The sequence below is a fragment of the Coregonus clupeaformis genome, chromosome 8, assembly GCF_020615455.1.
Source record: "Coregonus clupeaformis isolate EN_2021a chromosome 8, ASM2061545v1, whole genome shotgun sequence".
NCBI lineage: Eukaryota > Metazoa > Chordata > Actinopteri > Salmoniformes > Salmonidae > Coregonus > Coregonus clupeaformis.
In genome coordinates this window covers 64,816,550-64,834,145 of record NC_059199.1, presented here as the reverse complement: position 1 = coordinate 64,834,145, position 17,596 = coordinate 64,816,550, and positions in this window count along the sequence as shown.

Here is a 17,596-nt window from a genome sequence, read left to right as displayed (position 1 = left end):
CCACCCGCTCTGTCCCTGGATTATTCAGCCTCACTCGGGAGTCACTTAAATAAACACTCACCTTTGTCTCAAAGTACCTTGTCCTGGTCTGCTTCTGGGTTCTGGCGTAGTAAACCGTGACAATATGTTATATTACATGATATGTTATGTTATAAATGATATGTTATATTACACATGATGTGTTCTGTTATACATGATATGTTCTGTTATCAATTATACTTTCTGTTATGCAAGATATGTATTGTTATACATGATATATTATGTTATACATGATAAGTTATGTAATACATGATAAGTTATGTTATAAACGATATGTTTTATTACACATGATATGTTCTGTTGTACATGATATGTTATGTCATACATGATATGTTATGTCATAAACAATATGTTATATTACGCATGATATGTTCTGTTGTATATGATATGTTCTGTTGTACATGAAATGTTATGTTATAAACGATATGTTATATTACACATGATATGTTTTGTTGTACATGATATGTTCTGTTATGCATGATATGTTCTGTTATACATGATATGTTCTGTTGTACATGATATGTTCTGTTATACATGGAGCTTGCCAATAGGACTGCACAATATAGGGAACAGGCTGCCATTTGGAACCAAACCTGTATTTTCGGAGTGGAAACAATTTTCCTCCTCTCTCAGCAATCTCGGTTATGTAAATTAGCATCTTAATTTGATTAGTAAGGAGAAGTCATGAGGGAGAATACAACAGCAATCTTGTTTACCTTAATGGAGAATGTTTTCAGCCCTGTTAACCAATGATGGAGCTCCACTTAGTCCAGTTAACCAATGACGGAGCTCCACTTAGTCCAGTTAACCAATGACGGAGCTCCTCTTAATCAGGCTGTGTCCCAGGTAATGGAGTCCTGGATTTTGGTGTTGAGCTGCATACTGCATATGGCAAGTCTACTGAACAGAATATCAAGGCATACTGCACACTACATTTTTGAGGACACTTTAAGACAGACTTCATAATTGCTGCAGACATTTGTGTTAAGGCTAAGGGATCAGTTTACACAGTAACAAGCATGACTATTTGTACACTTATTACCTCCACACCTAGATAAGGTCTGATCTACAGTGGGGAAAAAAAGTATTTAGTCAGCCACCAATTGTGCAAGTTCTCCCACTTAAAAAGATGAGAGAGGCCTGTAATTTTCATCATAGGTACACGTCAACTATGACAGACAAATTGAGAAAGAAAAATCCAGAAAATCACATTGTAGGATCTTTAATGAATTTATTTGCAAATTATGGTGGAAAATAAGTATTTGGTCAATAACAAAAGTTTCTCAATACTTTGTTACATACCCTTTGTTGGCAATGACACAGGTCAAACGTTTTCTGTAAGTCTTCACAAGGTTTTCACACACTGTTGCTGGTATTTTGGCCCATTCCTCCATGCAGATCTACTCTAGAGCAGTGATGTTTTGGGGCTGTCGCTGGGCAACACAGACTTTCAACTCCCTCCAAAGATTTTCTATGGGGTTGAGATCTGGAGACTGGCTAGGCCATTCCAGGACCTTGAAATGCTTCTTACGAAGCCACTCCTTCGTTGCCCGGGCGGTGTGTTTGGGATCATTGTCATGCTGAAAGACCCAGCCACGTTTCATCTTCAATGCCCTTGCTGATGGAAGGAGGTTTTCACAAAAAATCTCACGATACATGGCCCCATTCATTCTTTCCTTTACACGGATCAGTCGTCCTGGTCCCTTTGCAGAAAAACAGCCCCAAAGCATGATGTTTCCACCCCCATGCTTCACAGTAGGTATGGTGTTCTTTGGATGCAACTCAGCATTCTTTGTCCTCCAAACACGACGAGTTGAGTTTTTACCAAAAAGTTATATTTTGGTTTCATCTGATCATATGACATTCTCCCAATCCTCTTCTGGATCATCCAAATGCACTCTAGCAAACTTCAGACGGGCCTGGACATGTACTGGCTTAAGCAGGGGGACACGTCTGGCACTGCAGGATTTGAGTCCCTGGCGGCATAGTGTGTTACTGATGGTAGGCTTTGTTACTTTGGTCCCAGCTCTCTGTAGGTCATTCACTAGGTCCCCCCGTGTGGTTCTGGGATTTTTGCTCACCGTTCTTGTGATCATTTTGACCCCACAGGGTGAGATCTTGTGTGGAGCCCCAGATCGAGGGAGATTATCAGTGGTCTTGTATGTCTTCCATTTCCTAATAATTGTTCCCACAGTTGATTTCTACAAACCAAGCTGCTTACCTATTGCAGATTCAGTCTTCCCAGCCTGGTGCAGGTCTACAATTTTGTTTCTGGTGTCCTTTGACAGCTCTTTGGTCTTGGCCATAGTGGAGTTTGGAGTGTGACTATTTGAGGTTGTGGACAGGTGTCTTTTATACTGATAACAAGTTCAAACAGGTGCCATTAATACAGGTAACGAGTGGAGGACAGAGGAGCTGCTTATAGAAGAAGTTACAGGTCTGTGAGAGCCAGAAATCTTGCTTGTTTGTAGGTGACCAAATACTTATTTTCCACCATAATTTGCAAATAAATTCATTAAAAATCCTACAATGTGATTTTCTGGAGGAAAAAAAAATCTCAATTTGTCTGTCATAGTTGACGTGTACCTATGATGAACATTACAGGCCTCTCTCATCTTTTTAAGTGGGAGAACTTGCACAATTGGTGGCTGACTAAATACTTTTTTTCACCACATAAGGTCTGATCTATGTCTGATGGACTATACATCTACATAAGGTCTGATCTATTTCTGATGGACTATACATCTACATAAGGTCTGATCTATGTCTGATGGACTATACATCTACATAAGGTCTGATCTATGTCTGATGGACTATACATCTACATAAGGTCTGATCTATGTCTGATGGACTATACATCTACATAAGGTCTGATCTATGTCTGATGGACTATACATCTACATAAGGTCTGATCTATGTCTGATGGACTATACATCTACATAAGGTCTGATCTATGTCTGATGGACTACACATCTACATAAGGTCTGATCTATGTCTGATGGACTATACATCTACATAAGGTCTGATCTATGTCTGTGTGTTGCTCCCAGGCTGTTACATTACATTTAACTCTGAAAATGACATCGAAGCAAAAATAATAGCAATTAGAGCTGTGACCATGAGTCAGCCTCATTGTGGGACTATCAGGGGAAATAATTATAGTCCAGTTTCACTTTCAATTTATGCATGGATTACTGTATCTGACTGAAGTGAATCCCAAAGACCTGCAGTGTATCACACATTGATAAATGGGTCCATTTTGGACGTGGTTTCCCTTTCCACTGTAATTTGACCACCTCCTTGCTTTATCCTGACAGACGTTTTGTCTGTTTCCCTTTCCTCTGTTATTTGACCACCTCCTTGCTTTATCCTGACAGACGTTTTGTCTGTTTCCCTTTCCTCTGTTATTTGACCACCTCCTTGCTTTATCCTGATTGACGTTTTGTCTGTTTCCCTTTCCTCTGTTATTTGACCACCTCCTTGCTTTATCCTGACAGACGTTTTGTCTGTTTCCCTTTCCTCTGTTATTTGACCACCTCCTTGCTTTTATCCTGACAGACGTTTTGTCTGTTTCCCTTTCCTCTGTTATTTGACCACCTCCTTGCTTTATCCTGATTGACGTTTTGTCTGTTTCCCTTTCCTCTGTTATTTGACCACCTCCTTGCTTTATCCTGACAGACGTTTTGTATGTTTCCCTTTCCACTGTAATTTGACCACCTCCTTGCTTTATCCTGACAGACGTTTTGTCTGTTTCCCTTTCCTCTGTTATTTGACCACCTCCTTGCTTTATCCTGACAGACGTTTTGTCACGATCGTCTGAGGAAGCGGACCAATACGCAGCGCGTGGAGTGAACATGATGACTTTATTAAATAAAGCAACCACAAAAAACAACAAATGACGATAGTGAAGTCCTCTGTAACACTGACAGAACTTGGAACAAAAACCCACAAACCCACAGTGAAACACAACAGTTTAAATATGGCTCCCAATCAGAGATAACGAGCCGACAGCTGACACTCGTTACCTCCGATTGGGAGTCAATGACCAAACATAGAAACCAACCCAACAGAAAAGCAAACATAGAAATACACCCAACAGAAAAATAACAACCCTGGCTCAAAATAAAAGTCCATAGAGCCAGAGTGTCACAGTACCCCCCTAAAGGTGCGAACTCCGGGCGCACCAGCATACAGTCTAGGGGAGGGTCTGGGTGGGCGTCTGTCCATGGTGGCGGCTCTGGCACTGGTCGTGGTCCCCACCCCACCATAGTCACTACCTGCTTACGTAGCCTCCTCCAAATGACCACCCCCAACTAAACCCCCACAGGATTAAGGGGCAGCACTGGACTACGAGGCAGCACCGGACTCAGGGGCAGCACCGGACTAAGGGGCAGCACCGGGCTAAGGGGCAGTACCGGACTCAGGGGCAGCACCGGACTAAGGGGCAGCACCGGACTAAGGGGCAGCACCGGACTAAGGGGCAGCACCAGGATAAGGGACAGCACCAGGATAAGGGGCAGCACCAGGATAAGGGACAGCACCGGGCTAAGGGGCAGTACCGGACTAAATGGCGGATCCTGGCTGGCTGGCTCTGGCGGATCCTGGCTGGCTGGCGGATCCCGGCTGGACGGCTCTGGCGGATCCTGGCTGGCGGAAGGCTCTGGCTGATCCTGTCTGGCGGAAGGCTCTGGCTGATCCTGTCTGGCGGAAGGCTCTGGCTGATCCTGTCTGGCGGACGGCTCTGGCTCCTGTCTGGCGGAAGGCTCTGGCTGATCCTGTCTGGCGGAAGGCTCTGGCTGATCCTGTCTGGCGGAAGGCTCTGGCTGATCCTGTCCGGCGGAGAGCTCTAGCGGCTCCCGGTCTGGCGGACGGCTCTGAAGGCTCATGGCAGACGGGCGGCTTTGCAGGCTCAGTACAGACGGGCAGTTCAGACGGCGTTGGGCAGACGGACAGTTCAGACGGCGTTGGGCAGACGGGCAGTTCAGGCGCCGTTGGGCAGACGGGCAGTTCAGACGGCGTTGGGCAGACGGACAGTTCAGGCGCCGTTGGGCAGACGGGCAGTTCAGACGGCGTTGGGCAGACGGACAGTTCAGGCCCCGTTGGGCAGACGGCAGACTCTGGCCGTCTGAGGCGCACCGTAGGCCTGGTGCGTGGTGCCGGAACTGGAGGTACCGGGCTGAGGACACGCATCTCAGGGCTAGTGCGGGGAGAAGCAACAGGGCATGCTTGGCCCTGGGGACGCACCGTAGGCCTGATGCGTGGTGCCGGAACTGGAGGTACCGGGCTGAGGACACGCATCTCAGGGCTAGTGCGGGAAGCAGCAACAGGGCATGCTTGGCCCTGGGGGACGCATCGTAGGCCTGATGCGTGGTGCCGGAACTGGAGGTACCGGGCTGAGGACACGCATCTCATGGCTAGTGCGGGAAGCAGCAACAGGGCATGCTTGGCCCTGGGGACGCACATAAGGCCTAGTGCGGAGAGCAGGAACAGGCCGGGCTGGGCTGGCGACGCGCACCGTCTCCCTGGTGCGGGTGGCCGGAACAGGCCGGGCCGGGCTGGCGAAGCGCACCGTATCCCTGGTGCGTGGAGCAGGAACAGGCCGGGCTGGGCTGGCGACGCGCACCGTATCCCTGGTGCGAGTGGCCGGAACAGGCCGGGCCGGGCTGGCGAAGCGCACCGTATCCTTGGTGCGTGGAGTAGGAACAGGCCGGGCTGAGCTGGCGACGCGCACCGTATCCCTGGTGCGAGTGGCCGGAACAGGCCGGGCCGGGCTGGCGAAGCGCACCCTATCCCTGGTGCGTGGAGCAGGAACAGGCCGGGCCGGGCTGGCGTAGCACACCGTGGACCTGGTGCTTGGAGTAGGAACAGACCAGTCCGTACCGGGAACACACACCACTGGCCTCAACCGAGGATCAGGAACGGGCCGGACCGGACTGGCAACACACATCAGTCTTTCACGCCGTGCCACAAACACTTCCCTCCCTCTACTCGCCAATGGCTCCCGTACTCCGTTAGCCTTCTCTCCTTTTCTCCCTGTGGCAGCTTCCTGCTGCCCAGCCGCCAAACCATGTGCCCCCCCAAAATTTTTTTGGGGGTTGCCTCCCGATCCTTCCGACGATAGCCCTGCCGACGCTGTTGCTCCTCTCGCCGTCGCCTCTCCACCGTTTCGCTCCATGGACGGCGATCCATCCCATCCAGGATCTCCTCCCACGTCCAGGACCCTTTTTCCGTCCAACAGCTCCTCCCATGTCCAGACCCTTTGCTCCTGGATGCGCTGCTTGGTCCTTTTGTGGTGGGTTTTTCTGTCACGATCGTCTGAGGAAGCGGACCAATACGCAGCGTGGAGTGAACATGATGACTTTATTAAATAAAGCAACCACAAAAAACAACAAATGACGATAGTGAAGTCCTCTGTAACACTGACAGAACTTGGAACAAAAACCCACAAACCCACAGTGAAACACAACAGTTTAAATATGGCTCCCAATCAGAGATAACGAGCCGACAGCTGACACTCGTTACCTCCGATTGGGAGTCAATGACCAAACATAGAAACCAACCCAACAGAAAAGCAAACATAGAAATACACCCAACAGAAAAATAACAACCCTGGCTCAAAATAAAAGTCCATAGAGCCAGAGTGTCACACGTTTTGTCTGTTTCCCTTTCCTCTGTTATTTGACCACCTCCTTGCTTTATCCTGACAGACGTTTTGTCTGTTTCCCTTTCCTCTGTTATTTGACCACCTCCTTGCTTTATCCTGACAGACGTTTTGTCTGTTTCCCTTTCCTCTGTTATTTGACCACCTCCTTGCTTTATCCTGACAGACGTTTTGTCTGTTTCCCTTTCCTCTGTTATTTGACCACCTCCTTGCTTTATCCTGACAGACGTTTTGTCTGTTTCCCTTTCCTCTGTTATTTGACCACCTCCTTGCTTTATCCTGACAGACGTTTTGTCTGTTTCCCTTTCCTCTGTTATTTGACCACCTCCTTGCTTTATCCTGACAGACGTTTTGTCTGTTTCTCTTTCCTCTGTTATTTGACCACCTCCTTGCTTTATCCTGACAGACGTTTTGTCTGTTTCCCTTTCCTCTGTTATTTGACCACCTCCTTGCTTTATCCTGACAGAAGTTTTGTCTGTTTCCCTTTCCCCTGTTATTTGACCACCTCCTTGCTTTATCCTGACAGACGTTTTGTCTGTTTCCCTTTCCCCTGTTATTTGACCACCTCCTTGCTTTATCCTGACAGACTTTTTGTCTGTTTCCCTTTCCTCTGTTATTTGACCACCTCCTTGCTTTATCCTGACAGACGTTTTGTCTGTTTCCCTTTCCTCTGTTATTTGACCACCTCCTTGCTTTACCCTGACAGACGTTTTGTCTGTTTCTCTTTCCTCTGTTATTTGACCACCTCCTTGCTTTATCCTGACAGACGTTTTGTCTGTTTCCCTTTCCTCTGTTATTTGACCACCTCCTTGCTTAATCCTGACAGACGTTTTGTCTGTTTCCCTTTCCTCTGTTATTTGACCACCTCCTTGCTTTATCCTGACAGACGTTTTGTCTGTTTCCCTTTCCTCTGTTATTTGACCACCTCCTTGCTTTATCCTGATTGACATTTTGTCTGTTTCCCTTTCCTCTATTATTTGACCACCTCCTTGCTTTATCCTGACAGACGTTTTGTATGTTTCCCTTTCCACTGTAATTTGACCACCTCCTTGCTTTATCCTGACAGACATTTTGTCTGTTTCCCTTTCCTCTGTTATTTGACCACCTCCTTGCTTTATCCTGACAGACGTTTTGTCTGTTTCCCTTTCCTCTGTTATTTGACCACCTCCTTGCTTTATCCTGACAGACGTTTTGTCTGTTTCCCTTTCCTCTGTTATTTGACCACCTCCTTGCTTTATCCTGACAGACGTTTTGTCTGTTTCCCTTTCCTCTGTTATTTGACCACCTCCTTGCTTTATCCTGACAGACGTTTTGTCTGTTTCCCTTTCCTCTGTTATTTGACCACCTCCTTGCTTTATCCTGACAGACGTTTTGTCTGTTTCCCTTTCCTCTGTTATTTGACCACCTCCTTGCTTTATCCTGACAGACGTTTTGTCTGTTTCTCTTTCCTCTGTTATTTGACCACCTCCTTGCTTTATCCTGACAGACTTTTTGTCTGTTTCCCTTTCCTCTGTTATTTGACCACCTCCTTGCTTTATCCTGACAGACATTTTGTCTGTTTCCCTTTCCCCTGTTATTTGACCACCTCCTTGCTTTATCCTGACAGACGTTTTGTCTGTTTCCCTTTCCCCTGTTATTTGACCACCTCCTTGCTTTATCCTGACAGACTTTTTGTCTGTTTCCCTTTCCTCTGTTATTTGACCACCTCCTTGCTTTATCCTGACAGACGTTTTGTCTGTTTCCCTTTCCTCTGTTATTTGACCACCTCCTTGCTTTACCCTGACAGACGTTTTGTCTGTTTCTCTTTCCTCTGTTATTTGACCACCTCCTTGCTTTATCCTGACAGACGTTTTGTCTGTTTCCCTTTCCTCTGTTATTTGACCACCTCCTTGCTTTATCCTGACAGACGTTTTGTCTGTTTCCCTTTCCTCTGTTATTTGACCACCTCCTTGCTTTATCCTGACAGACGTTTTGTCTGTTTCCCTTTCCTCTGTTATTTGACCACCTCCTTGCTTTATCCTGATTGACGTTTTGTCTGTTTCCCTTTCCTCTGTTATTTGACCACCTCCTTGCTTTATCCTGATTGACGTTTTGTTTTTCCTCACAGTTTCTCAGATCTCACACTCCCCCTTTCCTCCGCCGTGGAGAGAGGGATAGAAATGGAGTGAAGGAGTGAGTGAATGAGGGCTTGGGGAAAGAGGAAGAGAACGGTCTCTCTCTCTCTCTCTCCCCCCTCTCTCTCTCTCCCCCCCTCTCTCTCTCCCTCTCTCTCTCTCTCTCTCTCTCTCTCTCTCTCTCTCTCTCTCTCTCTCTCTCTCTCTCTCTCTCTCTCTCTCTCTCTCTCTCTCTCTCTCTCTCTCTCTCTCTCTCTCTCTCTCTCTCTCTCTCTCTCGACACATTCACGCTTCACTTCTTCTGTAATAGTCTGAAGCAACATGTTCATCATGGACAGGGCTTGACTTGACATTCCCCGGGCTGAGCCTTCTGTGAAGCAACCACATCTCCCATACAAATACACACACACACACTCATACACAGCTCCACCTCCTCTCCACCCCCTCACCCCCTCACCCCACCTCCGCCACCACTCTACCCAACAGGATCCACTTTTCCTGGGTGATTCATCCTCCACAGCATGGGCTTCATCCATCATTGGAGACTGAGCCTGGCTGCGGGGCGGTGGGAGCAGGGGAAGTGGGGAGCAGGGGGGGAGCGGAGCAGGCGGCTGCATGGATGGCTGGGCAGTGTGAAAGGAAGAAAGCGTGAGAGGGAGAGGCAGGCAGACAGGTAAATGGACAGCCCAGGTTACCTCTCTCTTTCTCTCTCTCTCTCTGTGGGTCTGTGGGTGACTGGCTAGCTGGCAGGTTGGCTGGTTGGCAGTTTGACTGACTGACTGATTGGTTGGCTGTTTGACTGACTGGTTGGCTGTTTGACTGACTGGTTGGCTGTTTGACTGACTGGTTGGCTGTTTGACTGACTGGCTGACTGATCGGTTGGCTGTTTGACTGACTGGCTGACTGGCTGGCAGGCTGTCTGTTTGACTGGCTGACTGACTGACTGGCTGGCTGGCTGTTTGACTGACTGGCCGTTTGAAAGCCTGGCTGGCTGGTTGGCTGTTTGACTGGCTGACTGACTGACTGGCTGGCTGGCTGTTTGACTGGTTGGCTGTTTGACTGACTGGTTGGCCGTTTGAAAGCCTGGTTGGCTGACTGGCTGCAGGTAATGCATTATTACAGGTGACAGTGATGGGTGTGACAGACTCCTCAATCCCACTCTATTGTAGTCAGACACAGACTCACCCATCCATACACACAGGTTTCTCAGACTCACACAAAGACACATCAAAATCAATGCACACGGATGATAAACGTTGACATGTTTTTTAAATGTTTTATTGACACCCTTGATAAAGATGAGCAACAATGACTGTATAAAATAAAGTATGTAAATACTGAGCTATATTGTATGCTAACACAATTGTTCAGAGAAAGAGATGAACAAGTAATAAATAAATAAAATCACAAAAAGGTCCTTTTTGCTCATCTTTATCGAGGGTGTTAATAATTTGAACTGTACATTAATATAACCATGTTATGGCATTACCAGGATATTGAAGAAATAATTGTTTTTCAATTCCTTTTTCTATTCCACTAGGTTTGCATCCGATTGTCGACAGATTTTCATGTGAATATTCTCAAATCCGCATAAAGAAAATGCGAATTTTCCCACCAGTGGCATTTCCACATAACTGACTTGTTCTACTTTTTCGCTAAATGTGTTTCCATCACATTTTCCATAATTTTGTCACAAAATAACTGTTGCGTTAAATAGCAAATATGCCTACTCTGGTCTTGGCACGTCCGCTCCAGCCAACAGCAGGCAGATACAGTGTGGATAGTCTACATGATGAGACTATTATGGATAAGAGACAGAATATTAGTATTTGTCAAACGCCAGTCAAGCATCGATCATCATGTCACCCAGAATAAGAAGACCCTCGATATTTATTGGAAAGGAGCATCAAGCTCATCACTGTGCACTTTCACCACAATTTGAAGTTCATCAGAATGTATGTAATCTGTAGCCAATTAAACTGCTTGCTTTCCCGAGTCCTAGTGATAGGACAACCGCCATTTCTTGCATAATTAATTTTACCGACAGAAAAACATCCCACCATGTCAAATGAGCAAATTATGTCACCATTCATAAAATTGTACCGAAACTTGTTTCCATCACAGCTGTCATAATTTTTTTTCCCCATACTCCTATAGAAACTGTGGATGGAAACGTGGTTTATGAGGAGTATTTATCTCCAAGGGGACATATAACATACACCTTGAAAGCCAAGGTCTATGTTCCCTCCAAGTTTTTAAAATTCATTTTAGCAGACACTCTTATCCAGAGCAACTTACAGGAGGAGCTATTAGGGTTAAGTGCCTTGCTCATGGGCACATCGACATATTTTTCACCTAGTTGGCTAGGGGATTCGAACCAGAGACCTTTCGGCTAATGGCCCAGCGGTCTTAACTGCTAGGTTACCTGCCGCCAATTGGCACCCTATTTCCTATATAGTGGGCCTTGGTCAAAAGCACTATATAGAGCCCGTAAAGACCTGGGACACCAGGTGGGTGCAATTAATTACCATGTAAAACAGAAAACCAGCAGGACTCCGGACCTCATAGGGTAATATTTGAATAACCATGCTATAGAAATGATTTTTACATGATAACCAAATGATACTGTAGGATTACGACTCCCGAGTGGCTGTGCCACTAGAGATCCTGGTTCGAGTCCAGGCTCTGTCGCCGTCGGCCGCGACCGGGAGACCCATGGGCGGTGCACAATTGGTCCAGCGTCGTCCAAGGTAGGGGAGGGTTTGGCCGGCAAGGATGTGGGTTTGTTTCCCATGGGGGGCCAGTATGACAAAAAAAACATAAAAAACATGTATGCATTCACTAACTGTAAGTCGCTCTGGATAAGAGTGTCTGCTAAATGACTAAAAACATTTACATTTTGTCATTTAGCGGACACTCTTATCCAGACTGACATGATGTTAAAGATAACTTTATCTTCTAGGCATGTATTATCCATGTATTATCCATGTATTATCCATGTATTATCCATGTATTATCCATGTATTATCCATGTATTATCCATGTATTCCATTCATTTTATGTTAGGCACACTGATCAAACTGAAGGGAACAGAATCCCCATCCCTTGGGGGACAGAGGAAGTTGATATATAAAAAGCTTATTTATTGTTATTTATTGTTAAAAGTAAAACAATAGAGAAACTTTTTCATCAACTTCCTCTGTCCTTCAAGATCCTTGTATATTCTATGTGTCTGTCTGCTCTCCTACCATCTGATCCTTGTATATTCTATGTGTCTGTCTGCTCTCCTACCATCTGATCCTTGTATATTCTATGTGTCTGTCTGCTCTCCTACCGTCTGATCCTTGTATATTCTATGTGTCTGTCTGCTCTCCTACCATCTGATCCTTGTATATTCTATGTGTCTGTCTGCTCTCCTACCATCTGATCCTTGTATATTCTATGTGTCTGTCTGCTCTCCTACCATCTGATCCTTGTATATTCTATGTGTCTGTCTGCTCTCCTACCATCTGATCCTTGTATATTCTATGTGTCTGTCTGCTCTCCTACCATCTGATCCTTGTATATTCTATGTGTCTGTCTGCTCTCCTACCATCTGATCCTTGTATATTCTATGTGTCTGTCTGCTCTCCTACCATCTGATCCTTGTATATTCTATGTGTCTGTCTGCTCTCCTACCGTCTGATCCTTGTATATTCTATGTGTCTGTCTGCTCTCCTACCGTCTGATCCTTGTATATTCTATGTGTCTGTCTGCTCTCCTACCGTCTGATCCTTGTATATTCTATGTGTCTGTCTGCTCTCCTACCGTCTGATCCTTGTATATTCTATGTGTCTGTCTGCTCTCCTACCATCTGATCCTTGTATATTCTATGTGTCTGTCTGCTCTCCTACCATCTGATCCTTGTATATTCTATGTGTCTGTCTGCTCTCCTACCATCTGATCCTTGTATATTCTATGTGTCTGTCTGCTCTCCTACCATCTGATCCTTGTATATTCTATGTGTCTGTCTGCTCTCCTACCATCTGATCCTTGTATATTCTATGTGTCTGTCTGCTCTCCTACCATCTGATCCTTGTATATTCTATGTGTCTGTCTGCTCTCCTACCGTCTGATCCTTGTATATTATATGTGTCTGTCTGCTCTCCTACCATCTGATCCTTGTATATTCTATGTGTCTGTCTGCTCTCCTACCATCTGATCCTTGTATATTCTATGTGTCTGTCTGCTCTCCTACCATCTGATCCTTGTATATTCTATGTGTCTGTCTGCTCTCCTACCATCTGATCCTTGTATATTCTATGTGTCTGTCTGCTCTCCTACCATCTGATCCTTGTATATTCTATGTGTCTGTCTGCTCTCCTACCATCTGATCCTTGTATATTCTGTGTCTGTCTGCTCTCCTACCATCTGATCCTTGTATACTATAATCCTTGTATGTATTTGTGTGTCCCAAATGGCACCCTATTCTCTACATAGTGCACTACTTTAGAACAGAGCCCTTTGGTCACTGGTCAAACATTGTGCACTATATAGAGAAGTTCTGGTCAAAAGTAGTGCGCTATATAGGGAATAGGGTGCCTTTTGAGACACCGTTTACGGTATGTCTGACTGTACACTCCCCACTACCACCAACTAGAACTACAACAGGAGACTAATGTCTCTTTGGCCACCTACATTGGTCTAGTGCAGCACAGATTAACCTACAATCCTACATTGGTCTAGTGCAGCACATATTAACCTACAATCCTACATTGGTCTAGTGCAGCACAGATTAACCTACAATCCTACATTGGTCTAGTGCAGCACAGATTAACCTACAATCCTACATTGGTCTAGTGCAGCACAGATTAACCTACAATCCTACATTGGTCTAGTGCAGCACAGATTAACCTACAATCCTACATTGGTCTAGTGCAGCACAGATTAACCTACAATCCTACATTGGTCTAGTGCAGCACAGATTAACCTACAATCCTACATTGGTCTAGTGCAGCACATATTAACCTACAATCCTACATTGGTCTAGTGCAGCACAGATTAACCTACAATCCTACATTGGTCTAGTGCAGCACAGATTAACCTACAATCCTACATTGGTCTAGTGTAGCACAGATTAACATCCAGTCAAATGAAACACTATAGTCTGATATATTCTTCAGTAGGACATTCTATTTACTGAAAATCTGCTTTGTGTGAGCAACATCAAATTTCGCAATGCAGACCAATTTTGAGAGCCGAACACCATAGGTTTTCCTACCACAGTATAACAGGTAACACTACCACAGTATAACAGGTAATACCACCACAGTATAACAGGTAACACTACCACAGTATAACAGGTAACACTACCACAGTATAACAGGTAACACTACCACAGTATAACAGGTAACACTACCACAGTATAACAGGTAACACTACCACAGTATAACAGGTAACACTACCACAGTATAACAGGTAACACTACCACAGTATAACAGGTAACACTACCACAGTATAACAGGTAACACTACCACAGTATAACAGGTAACACACTACCACAGTATAACAGGTAACACACTACCACAGTATAACAGGTAACACTACCACAGTATAACAGGTAACACTACTACAGTATAACAGGTAACACACTACCACAGTATAACAGGTAACACTACCACAGTATAACAGGTAACACTACCACAGTATAACAGGTAACACTACCACAGTATAACAGGTAAACACACTACCACAGTATAACAGGTAACACTACCACAGTATAACAGGTAACAATACCACAGTATAACAGGTAACACACTACCACAGTATAACAGGTAACACTACCACAGTATAACAGGTAACACTACCACAGTATAACAGGTAACACACTACCACAGTATAACAGGTAACACTACCACAGTATAACAGGTAACACTACCACAGTATAACAGGTAACACACTACCACAGTATAACAGGTAACACTACCACAGTATAACAGGTAACAATACCACAGTATAACAGGTAACACACTACCACAGTATAACAGGTAACACTACCACAGTATAACAGGTAACACTACCACAGTATAACAGGTAACACACTACCACAGTATAACAGGTAACACTACCACAGTATAACAGGTAACACACTACCACAGTATAACAGGTAACACACTACCACAGTATAACAGGTAACACTACCACAGTATAACAGGTAACACACTACCACAGTATAACAGGTAACACACTACCACAGTATAACAGGTAACACTACCACAGTATAACAGGTAACACACTACCACAGTATAACAGGTAACACTACCACAGTATAACAGGTAACACACTACCACAGTATAACAGGTAACACTACCACAGTATAACAGGTAACACACTACCACAGTATAACAGGTAACACACTACCACAGTATAACAGGTAACACACTACCACAGTATAACAGGTAACACACTACCACAGTATAACAGGTAACACTACCACAGTATAACAGGTAACACACTACCACAGTATAACAGGTAACACACTACCACAGTATAACAGGTAACACTACCACAGTATAACAGGTAACACTACCACAGTATAACAGGTAACACTACCACAGTATAACAGGTAACACTACCACAGTATAACAGGTAACACACTACCACAGTATAACAGGTAACACACTACCACAGTATAACAGGTAACACACTACCACAGTATAACAGGTAACACACTACCACAGTATAACAGGTAACACACTACCACAGTATAACAGGTAACACTACCACAGTATAACAGGTAACACACTACCACAGTATAACAGGTAACACTACCACAGTATAACAGGTAACACTACTACCACAGTATAACAGGTAACACACTACCACAGTATAACAGGTAACACACTACCACAGTATAACAGGTAACACACTACCACAGTATAACAGGTAACACTACCACAGTATAACAGGTAACACTACCACAGTATAACAGGTAACACTACCACAGTATAACAGGTAACACACTACCACAGTATAACAGGTAACACTACCACAGTATAACAGGTAACACTACCACAGTATAACAGGTAACACTACCACAGTATAACAGGTAACACTACCACAGTATAACAGGTAACACACTACCACAGTATAACAGGTAACACACTACCACAGTATAACAGGTAACACACTACCACAGTATAACAGGTAACACTACCACAGTATAACAGGTAACACTACCACAGTATAACAGGTAACACTACCACAGTATAACAGGTAACACTACCACAGTATAACAGGTAACACTACCACAGTATAACAGGTAACACACTACCACAGTATAACAGGTAACACTACCACAGTATAACAGGTAACACTACCACAGTATAACAGGTAACACTACCACAGTATAACAGGTAACACTACCACAGTATAACAGGTAACACTACCACAGTATAACAGGTAACACACTACCACAGTATAACAGGTAACACTACCACAGTATAACAGGTAACACTACCACAGTATAACAGGTAACACTACCACAGTATAACAGGTAACACTACCACAGTATAACAGGTAACACTACCACAGTATAACAGGTAACACTACCACAGTATAACAGGTAACACTACCACAGTATAACAGGTAACACACTACCACAGTATAACAGGTAACACTACCACAGTATAACAGGTAACACTACCACAGTATAACAGGTAACACTACCACAGTATAACAGGTAACACTACCACAGTATAACAGGTAACACCACCACAGTATAACAGGTAACACTACCACAGTATAACAGGTAACACTACCACAGTATAACAGGTAACACTACCACAGTATAACAGGTAACACTACCACAGTATAACAGGTAACACACTACCACAGTATAACAGGTAACACTACCACAGTATAACAGGTAACACTACCACAGTATAACAGGTAACACTACCACAGTATAACAGGTAACACTACCACAGTATAACAGGTAACACACTACCACAGTATAACAGGTAACACTACCACAGTATAACAGGTAACACTACCACAGTATAACAGGTAACACACTACCACAGTATAACAGGTAACACTACCACAGTATAACAGGTAACACCTACCACAGTATAACAGGTAACACTACCACAGTATAACAGGTAACACTACCACAGTATAACAGGTAACACTACCACAGTATAACAGGTAACACTACCACAGTATAACAGGTAACACACTACCACAGTATAACAGGTAACACTACCACAGTATAACAGGTAACACACTACCACAGTATAACAGGTAACACTACCACAGTATAACAGGTAACACTACCACAGTATAACAGGTAACACCTACCACAGTATAACAGGTAACACTACCACAGTATAACAGGTAACACTACCACAGTATAACAGGTAACACTACCACAGTATAACAGGTAACACACTACCACAGTATAACAGGTAACACTACCACAGTATAACAGGTAACACACTACCACAGTATAACAGGTAACACCTACCACAGTATAACAGGTAACACTACCACAGTATAACAGGTAACACTACCACAGTATAACAGGTAACACATACCACAGTATAACAGGTAACACTACCACAGTATAACAGGTAACACACTACCACAGTATAACAGGTAACACTACCACAGTATAACAGGTAACACACTACCACAGTATAACAGGTAACACACTACCACAGTATAACAGGTAACACTACCACAGTATAACAGGTAACACTACCACAGTATAACAGGTAACACACTACCACAGTATAACAGG